The 9,260-nt window shown below is 39.9% G+C and overlaps 12 non-coding genes across 12 annotated transcripts; 4 read left to right on the forward strand and 8 right to left on the reverse strand.

Moving 5' to 3' along the window:
* The first annotated feature begins 714 nt into the window (after positions 1 to 714).
* Positions 715 to 786, forward strand: TRNAQ-CUG (transfer RNA glutamine (anticodon CUG)). The gene has a single exon. It is a non-coding gene; the product is annotated as a tRNA-Gln (tRNA).
* A 615-nt stretch (positions 787 to 1,401) lies between these two features.
* TRNAQ-UUG (transfer RNA glutamine (anticodon UUG)) lies at positions 1,402 to 1,473 on the reverse strand. Its single transcript has one exon. It is a non-coding gene; the product is annotated as a tRNA-Gln (tRNA).
* A 102-nt stretch (positions 1,474 to 1,575) lies between these two features.
* On the reverse strand, positions 1,576 to 1,647 carry TRNAQ-CUG (transfer RNA glutamine (anticodon CUG)). Its single transcript has one exon. It is a non-coding gene; the product is annotated as a tRNA-Gln (tRNA).
* A 98-nt stretch (positions 1,648 to 1,745) lies between these two features.
* Positions 1,746 to 1,817, reverse strand: TRNAQ-UUG (transfer RNA glutamine (anticodon UUG)). Its single transcript has one exon. It is a non-coding gene; the product is annotated as a tRNA-Gln (tRNA).
* Positions 1,818 to 1,919: 102 nt separating this feature from the next.
* On the reverse strand, positions 1,920 to 1,991 carry TRNAQ-CUG (transfer RNA glutamine (anticodon CUG)). The gene has a single exon. It is a non-coding gene; the product is annotated as a tRNA-Gln (tRNA).
* Positions 1,992 to 3,541: 1,550 nt separating this feature from the next.
* Positions 3,542 to 3,613, forward strand: TRNAQ-UUG (transfer RNA glutamine (anticodon UUG)). Its single transcript has one exon. It is a non-coding gene; the product is annotated as a tRNA-Gln (tRNA).
* Positions 3,614 to 4,063: 450 nt separating this feature from the next.
* Positions 4,064 to 4,135, reverse strand: TRNAQ-CUG (transfer RNA glutamine (anticodon CUG)). Its single transcript has one exon. It is a non-coding gene; the product is annotated as a tRNA-Gln (tRNA).
* A 98-nt stretch (positions 4,136 to 4,233) lies between these two features.
* On the reverse strand, positions 4,234 to 4,305 carry TRNAQ-UUG (transfer RNA glutamine (anticodon UUG)). Its single transcript has one exon. It is a non-coding gene; the product is annotated as a tRNA-Gln (tRNA).
* A 593-nt stretch (positions 4,306 to 4,898) lies between these two features.
* On the forward strand, positions 4,899 to 4,970 carry TRNAQ-UUG (transfer RNA glutamine (anticodon UUG)). The gene has a single exon. It is a non-coding gene; the product is annotated as a tRNA-Gln (tRNA).
* An 85-nt stretch (positions 4,971 to 5,055) lies between these two features.
* TRNAQ-CUG (transfer RNA glutamine (anticodon CUG)) lies at positions 5,056 to 5,127 on the forward strand. Its single transcript has one exon. It is a non-coding gene; the product is annotated as a tRNA-Gln (tRNA).
* Positions 5,128 to 6,163: 1,036 nt separating this feature from the next.
* Positions 6,164 to 6,235, reverse strand: TRNAQ-CUG (transfer RNA glutamine (anticodon CUG)). Its single transcript has one exon. It is a non-coding gene; the product is annotated as a tRNA-Gln (tRNA).
* Positions 6,236 to 6,333: 98 nt separating this feature from the next.
* TRNAQ-UUG (transfer RNA glutamine (anticodon UUG)) lies at positions 6,334 to 6,405 on the reverse strand. Its single transcript has one exon. It is a non-coding gene; the product is annotated as a tRNA-Gln (tRNA).
* Between the last annotated feature and the right edge of the window lie 2,855 nt (positions 6,406 to 9,260).

Raw genomic sequence — 9,260 nt, forward strand, 5'->3', positions numbered from 1 at the left:
GGGCGTAATATTGTTTACGTTTCATCGCGAGGCGTGAATACGGCGGGGTAATAATGACATTATTAAAACTTTCATCACGACTTTAATAAAGCGACGGCATTCAGCATTCGCATCACAATCGTATTCGTTATTTACATTCTTATTCATGCGGTGTGGAGTGATGCAATGCGGAATGAGATCAATCAGGTTGGAGTTGGAGAGGTGTAGGGCAAATGTTGCGCTACTATTTATAGACTTATTTATATTTATTAGGGCTGTACAAATTAGCCGGCCAAGCCGGTTAAGGAAGTTAACCAGGCTAATTAGCTGGCTGACTACTCGGCTTAGCCGGTTAACCGAAATTAGCCAGGCTAATCAGCTAAAGGCTAAACCGGCCAATTGGGTAATTTTATATTTTATACAATATCTGTTCGGGCCAAGTCCGACAAACGTATTGATAACGCGGCGAATTGTTATCACTTGCATTTGGAAACAAAGATATTGTATAAAATATAAAATTAGCCAATTGGCCGGTTTAGCCTTTAGCTGATTAGCCTGGCTAATTTCGGTTAACCGGCTAAGCCGAGTAGTCAGCCAGCTAATTAGCCTGGTTAACTTCCTTAACCGGCTTGGCCGGCTAATTTGTACAGCCCTAATATTTATAGATTAGTATTATATTTATTTTAATATTTATATTATGAAAATCGCGAATTGTGATTTATTCTAAGTATCGGCGGTTCCATGGTGTAATGGTTAGCACTCAGGACTCTGAATCCTGCGATCCGAGTTCAAGTCTCGGTGGAACCTGAGTTTTTCTGGATTTCTGAATAGAATTTTACATGTCGAACGGTATCGACATTGGTGCATGTTAATAACAATTTTTGCACGCGGCGCGTTTGCAGTTGTAGTGCAGGTATTTTTCATTAAGTTTTATTGCCACTTTGGCCGCCACATAAGCGGGACGTGCGCGCGTAATGCTCGTGCGCTCATTTGCGTTTCGTGTCGTTTTAATTGCCTCACTTTACTTGCGCTTGGAAAAAGGACCGCGACGAACCTGCGGCGCGTCGTAACCGTAAATCCGTTATATGCGTTTGCTGGGGCGAATGTTGACATTGCGAATTCATTGGCGGCGGCGACCGCGAAAAAATACAAATGCTGCGTGTGCGTACAGTGGAGCGCAATCTGCAATGCAATGAGCTCTCGTCGTCATTATCGGTCCGGCAATAAAACCGATACGCAAATAAACGCTTATTAAAACGATGCCGTCTTGTCGGCGATCGGCAATGATTTACATCGGAATTATGTCGCTCGATCGTTCGCATCCGATATATCGATGCATACAAATAGCACATACGATATGGTAGAGGAATCGTCATAATATTTACCAAGAAAGTGTTACTTTTTGTACAAAAATAAAATTGAAGGTTCCACCGAGATTTGAACTCGGATCGCTGGATTCAAAGTCCAGAGTGCTAACCATTACACCATGGAACCGATGATTACAGGTAGTTCAAGTAAAGAAACGCAGGTATCGATAGTAACTTAGAGGTAAATGAAAATTTTCTTAATGTCTAATTTATAAAACATCTAAAAGGAAGGTTCCACCGAGACTTGAACTCGGATCGCAGGATTCAGAGTCCTGAGTGCTAACCATTACACCATGGAACCTCAGATGGAAGAATTAGCAATAATTTGGGCAATTAAATGTTAATTATATAAATTTGTTATCAAAATATTGCTGAAACAGCATCTAAAAGGCAAAACACAGGTTCCACCGAGACTTGAACTCGGATCGCTGGATTCAAAGTCCAGAGTGCTGACCATTACACCATGGAACCATTATTCATAGGTGGTTCAAGTCAATAAACGCAGGTATCCTAAATAATTTACAAATAAATGAGAATTTTCTTTGTTTCCAATTTATGAAACGTCTAAAATGAAGGTTCCACCGAGACTTGAACTCGGATCGCAGGATTCAGAGTCCTGAGTGCTAACCATTACACCATGGAACCACTGATGCCAAAAATTATTTATAATTTCGGACTTATTGGCCTTTTCTCATTTTTAGCAAAATTTTCTACTCAATCAACAAAATTAGCTGTAAACATTGATAAACTACTTTATGAATTAGCATATTCTACATTGATTGATTTTATTAAGCTCCTACTTTCATTTCATCAGCTTTCCACAGCCCCTTTCGAAAGGATTAGCCTGTAAGCCTGTTAATTTATGCCAGTCTTTGTTTTCCACCCTTGATACTTCTCCTGACGATTATTAATTACTTCTTACATCACGCCCTGCCGATTTGCGTAGAAAATTTAATTATGACTACAAGCAGACAGTCAACGCGTACAAATTGTGATATTACGTGTGCATACCTGCATAAAATGAATATTTTCCGTAGGTGTTCCCCTTGGCAATTCCTCTTTTCATGTCATAATAATAAAGCACTCGATTTTTTTCGATTGCCTGCAACCCCTTAGAAGAAAAATCTAAAGAAGTTCAAGTTCAATAAACTCCATTCTATAGCGGGTGGGTGTAAATGGTAAGAAACGCAGAATGAAAATGTCCCGACGAGGGTGTTGATTTACGACGTGTGACAGGTGCGCACCCTTTGTGAGTGGTGTAATGGGAAGGGAATGCGCGGACGTGTCGGGTGCGTAACACGTGGTAATTTTGATCGGTAGTCAACGCGGGGCATGTTCGATTGCTGGCAAAACTTCAGCACTTAATTAATCAGCTGCGGTGTCGCCAAGGCGAGAATGATTTACGTTTGTGCATTAACTAAGTCATCAAACTTGCGGAATCGTAAACTTAACAATGTTAGAAATTTAATTTCATTTGGTATTTCAAGTTAGGATTGGTTTGGGTAATGTCAGTGTGGGTTTATCAATGTTTTTAGACAATTTTGATGACTTATGCGGAATTATTTATAAAAATAGATAGATAACCTGATTGTCTCTTCTTGGAAATAAGAGTAGGTATCAGTGGTTCCATGGTGTAATGGTTAGCACTCAGGACTCTGAAACAACTGGAAACAAATAGGTTTTTTGCCAACTCATTTTTCCTATACAAAATGTGCAATTTCTGAATACCTGATTAGAATATATTAAACAATGTTTTATATATGAAACTAGATATAAAATGTATATAAATTTAAACGACCACTTGCTGATGTAAATATTTTAATATATAGGTAATGAGCAAATAACTAGACATAAAAATTTATAGACTATTCTACAATATGTATATATAATTTGTAACTGTATTTTGTAAATAAAGAGTTTATTAATGTAAAAAAGGACTCTGAATCCTGCGATCCGAGTTCAAGTCTCGGTGGAACCTTTCTTTTTTACTTTGTTTTTCTGTTGTTTATGTTAATATCACAATTTGTTCGGTTTGCTGTGCGTGTATTTTACTTGTATATGTTAATACGCTGTTTTCCACTCTAGATATATTGATAAGTTTAAAAACTCTAATATTATATTGTCTAGATTACTATTTATAGAATTTTTGTTTCTACCTGAACCTGGCGTTAGTTTATTTCGCGCGGTTTGCCAACGGTTCCATGGTGTAATGGTTAGCACTCTGGACTTTGAATCCAGCGATCCGAGTTCAAATCTCGGTGGAACCTTCCTTTTTCATTTCCGCCAAGCAATTTAATCGCCAACGAAATGTCGATTTTTCTACCAACGACAAAAAGAAAGGTTTGCGAATGGGTAGTTAACTTGCCGCTATCAGATAACGCGTCGTGTCGTCGATTTGCATGCGACATGCAATGCAAAACACGAACGCCACGTGAAAGTGGATTGCGATGCGAAATTCCTCGAGTTGCAAGCAGGAAAAAAGGCGGCGATCAGGTCCAACATGCGCTCGTGCATAGTTCACGCTTGCTCCAACTATGACTCCACCTGTGGTATAAGCATTCGGCATCTGGTTCGACCAGCATTGGCTATCAACGCGCATAATCTCGATGTAAATCAGCGTAAAACGTGCATTAATGAACACGCGGCCTCATTGTTAATCCCAACAAGCACGCCTAATATTTATTACATGAATTTTAGGAGAATTTTAAGAAAATAGAAGGTTCCACCGAGACTTGAACTCGGATCGCAGGATTCAGAGTCCTGAGTGCTAACCATTACACCATGGAACCTCAGATGAAAGATTTAGGAATAATTTTGGCGATTAAATGTTAATTATCAAAATTTATTATCAAAATATTGCTGAAACAGCATATAAAAGGCAAAAAGCAGGTTCCACCGAGATTTGAACTCGGATCGCTGGATTCAAAGTCCAGAGTGCTAACCATTACACCATGGAACCGCTGATATCAAATCAAACCCGATTTTGGTGCGTGGTCATTGCTAATCTCGGATTAGAGCAACAAATCACCGCGTCACCGAAATCGGTCATTAATAAGAGTTGTTAATCAGATAATGCACGCTGCACACATGTCCCAGTGATAACGTTTGATCTATGTGTCCACGTGTCCAAGCACCCGCCTAGTGCCCCCCGGTGTGGTCATAAGTCACCGGACCGCGAGCGCTTCCGGATTTACCGCATAAATCCAGCCCTACCGCTAACGACTTGCAGTTTTCCGGTCGGTCTCTGGGTCCTTTATCACACACCGACCAGAACAAGTCCCTCGCACGTCCCCCGCCATTAACTCTGGGTCTGAAATCATCATCATTTTGTTCTGCAGAGAATCGGTGTACCGCTGTGTTAATGTAGCGTTTCCGGCCCCACGTGGGGTGTTGTAGAATAACGCATTGCGTCACGCTGATTGCTAGAATCGACTATTGTTGACTGATTAGTATCATCGAGGCGCGACGAACGTGAGAAACTCTTTAAGAACCAATTTGCAGCGATTTAAGACGTTCCAACCTGCGAGAACAAATAATAATTGCTAAAACCATGGTTCCATGGTGTAATGGTTAGCACTCTGGACTTTGAATCCAGCGATCCGAGTTCAAATCTCGGTGGAACCTCAGTTTTTGTTTTTTGTCGATCTAAGCAATATTTTGTTATAATTAATATTTAATCACTAAAATAATTACTGAATCTTTCATCTGAGGTTCCATGGTGTAATGGTTAGCACTCAGGACTCTGAATCCTGCGATCCGAGTTCAAGTCTCGGTGGAACCTGCGTTTTTCCTCATTCTGCGATTTATTTCCTGCATTCCAATCTGTGGACACATTTAATTGACTCGGCGATTGCTAATTAAAATCGTTCATCGGCGAGACGCACGCATCGCATCGATCATCATCCTCCGCGGCATTATTATGCATTTATGCCTGACGTGGATGTCATTACCGGTCCGCGTTTCTCTTGTCTTATGACTTAAAAGCCACTTAAGCGCGGTCTCTCGCTGCGTTAGTTTGCCTTTTCTAATTAGCATTAATTCCACCTTTATTAACTAATCATTTGTCACTCTCCTGTTAATTATGTTTTATTTCAACGGACACATGGTATGTTTATATATTGAGTAATTCCGCGTCCTACGCGTTGTGTTTTTTCGGGTTGCCCACCGGATTAGTTCACTACTAGTCTTTTGGCTGGTGTTCTTGTTCGCATGATTAATGACAGAATTAACGATCGACTTGGATTCTTGCTTCTTACATGCTTTCACGAACATGCAACCGTCGATTCGTCGAGCTTCCCATAGGCAAAACAAATATGGAATAGAAAGTAAGTTTCCGACACTCTTTTCGGAGAGTTAGTTAATTAAATCATGGGGAGCATAAATTTTGACAAAAACAATCGGACGCTTTGTAATCGCTAATGGTATTTGCAGCTGCCGTTTAAGTAACTCTCGATTAATGAAAAGATACCTTCGCAGAGCGCGCGCGTAATCTTGCCTCTCGCGTGTTGTAATCGGTTCTTGGTCGCCCGCTTTAGATAATCGAATAAATGACTCGCAAACAAAAGCGCTGCGCAGAGAATGGAGACTAGATAGTCGGAGCTGTTATGCCCGACATTTTCTTGGCTACTTTCAAGCAAATTGCTTCTTTGTTAATTAACTCCGGACGCAAGCACTGCTGTGGATTTTTGTGCGCGCTATCTGATGGTGGTGTTAATCAGCTTGTTGGTTTTATCGACGGATGGAATCGCGCAATCATAATACATAACATAACATAACACCAAATGGGCTTATTTAAAGTTAATAAATAAAAGAATTGAAGGTTCCACCGAGACTTGAACTCGGATCGCAGGATTCAGAGTCCTGAGTGCTAACCATTACACCATGGAACCTCAGATGAAAGATTTGGGAATAATTTTGGCGATTAAATGTTAATTATCTAAATTTTTTATCAAAATATTGCTGAAACAGCGTCTAAAAGGCAAAACGCAGGTTCCACCGAGATTTGAACTCGGATCGCTGGATTCAAAGTCCAGAGTGCTAACCATTACACCATGGAACCATTGATATTCGATTTTAAAGTTATTTTACCCAGGTACGGCCCTGCACATCAATATAACGCAATATTGTGCGTGAATAATAGCACGTAAACAACATTTGTTTTAATTTTCAAGGTAGGCTGCGCTGATAAAGCATAATCTATGCCGTTTGTGGATATTTGTCCAAGCGCCGCCAAAGTCCGATAATCATAATAAATGCGTCTGCTGCAAATGCAACACGCCGGGCAGCAATTTATTGCATGCAAAATATAACTTTTTTTTGTCATTTTATGCCTCTGCCAAATAGTGTTTTCGATTGCAATTGAATGCACATTCATTCGTGCGGTACTGTGTCGCCAAACTGTTGATGAAATTAACTTCGCCGATAATGGCCGCTATTACGCGTCACTGCGTCGGATGCCGCCTGTCGAATGTCGGCCGATATTAGTAGTGGTAATTAAATCTATGGCCGCGGCTCCATCGGCACTCTATATACAAGCAGAAATATAAACGCCGACATATATAATTAAATTATATGGCAAAACAAAACAAGCCGCCGAGCATAAAACCGTCAGACCATGAAAGCTGAATTTAATTTGTTTTACTATACAGTATGAATTCCTTGCCACAAAAAACCAACTAGTAACTAAACATCAAACTAACCTTGAGTTGTGCTAGTGTAGGCTGCGGATATTGTAAACAAATTGCGTCTACAAAGTGACAATAAATCATTAACTATAGCAGTTTTGGTAGTTTTCGATCGGTAATCGTGTAGCTCTTTGAAAAATTAATGATTTCTCAGCCGCGAGGCGAAACCAAACCGTTTGATTAATACGTTAGGTTCGTTAATACATTGTTAGTTTGTTAGGAAACTTTTCGGTGGTCCTCTCCGCGCGCGCTCCATGTATATACTTAATAAATTATGTCATTCGGATGCAGCTAATGATGGAATCACTCAATGTCCATCAAAAGAAAGCAGATTGCGGTGAAATTTGAAATTTGATATCAAAAAGTTGGAGAAAATTGGTTTTCTTTGTGTAACAACCTTGGAAATTACCTTCAGCATGTAATAATAGCATTTCGGATGAAATTTCCAATTCCCCATCGAAGTGTATTAAAAGAAAAAAAAACTCAATCGATTGAAATGGGATCGAATAGTAAATATAAACACGCATCCGCTCAGGACACGTTCCGAGCGTGTTTCGACATTTGGAGTTTCGAGCGCAATATAATAATAACGATAATAACTTTAATGGTGCCCCTCGTCTTCGGCTATCGTAAAAATAAAAATCATCACGTAGTGCTCCGCGCGCGAGAGGAGAGACGCACTCTTCTGTTCCTATTATTCCGCATTCGGTCGGCGTGTTGGATGTGTTTTATTCCGGTTCTCTTCCATCTTGCATTGCATCTCATCATCGCCACACACACACCAGTCAGTATCCTTCGTTCGGAATGTTATTGTTTTCATTGTCCTTCGGCTGTCGGCGCCCTCAGATCTCGACGCGCATTGACAATTTGTCGATTTGTTCCCGGCGCAATAATCAAAGCAATTTTGAATGTTATTGCACGCCTCAACGCGCTAAAATCTTCCATTAATGCCATTAGCAAACTTGCTGGAATTGCTACTCTATGTCTACATGCACACCACTCTTTCGTTTTTATTACTTTACTCTTTGCGAAACTTAATTAAAATTATTGATAAATGAAAACACACAAAACTAATTTTGAATTATTTTGTTTCAGGTAAGGAAAACACCCTTAATGACAAGAAAAGTAAGTTTAGCGAACGCCATTACTGCATTTTGACTAATTGCAAGCGCTTAAAACTTAGCAATGTTACAAATTGCAAGTCTTGCGATAATAAATGAAGGAAAACGATTAACAAAGCGCTTTACAAATCGCCGCTCGCTGGGTGATCTCATTAGCCAAGTCTACAGTACGCATGCGCAACTCACTCAAACTACCGCGTACTTATCATTATCATTTTTTGTGCCTATCCGCGTTTTTTCTCCGCTTTGGTAATCTCATGTAATTGTTTACGATTACATGTGATTATGTCTCGGGAAAAACTAATATCCGGTGAGTTATGGTCCATCACATAAATATCTTAGAGTTAAAACCTTTTCAACGGCCGCGTCGGCTTCCTCAGTGAATGCTGTGATTGTAACACAGGTGTCGCTCGTAATTTGCTCCCAATTTATGTCATTTTTATACGACACACCACGGACCTTTTTGGGTGGGACCACCCGAGACGTTCCCATGTTCACAGTTCACAGACAGCATTGGGCATATCTCATAAAACGTTTAAAAACTACCGTATGCGCCTGTTTTTGGGGGTTTTAACATTGGAAATGTGAGGAATTTACCGCAACTCACTTTAATGAGGCACGAAATTAAACTACTCTGCCTTTAATGTATTTTGATGTTTAGTAAATAGTCGAGATTTCATTGATTTGAGAGTTTATTCCTGGGAATTTTTAATCTCGATTTCTAGGAGTGAGCAATTTCTGGTATTTTAAGTGGACTTATTTATTGCCGAAATTATATCGATCGAAATCTTTGGCTAGCAACAACAAAAATCAATTAGTTGCGCGCGTATTTTAATTCTAATCGAATTTGACTCATTAATAAAATGCGAGTTAAATATTAAATATATTTTACTTGTAAGTAACTCGCCTGATGGTGAATAAGTGTTGTAACGAATGTTTCAAGATGTTCATCGTGCGTTCTTTGGCTGCGTTTGGAACATGACGTATTGACTGACAGCGCCTCACATGGCAAGTAATAAATTCGATGCCTTTTCCATCATCCGATCACGGTCCGAGAAGAACGATCAATCTGGAACTCGCGTACTTCGCTTCTCCGCGACTTTGTCTTT

This window comes from Atheta coriaria, unplaced genomic scaffold, assembly GCF_025399875.1.
Source record: "Atheta coriaria isolate IRGN ID8LTWV9N9 unplaced genomic scaffold, Caltech_Dcor_3.1 hic_scaffold_9_pilon, whole genome shotgun sequence".
Classification (NCBI taxonomy): Eukaryota; Metazoa; Arthropoda; class Insecta; order Coleoptera; family Staphylinidae; genus Dalotia; species Dalotia coriaria.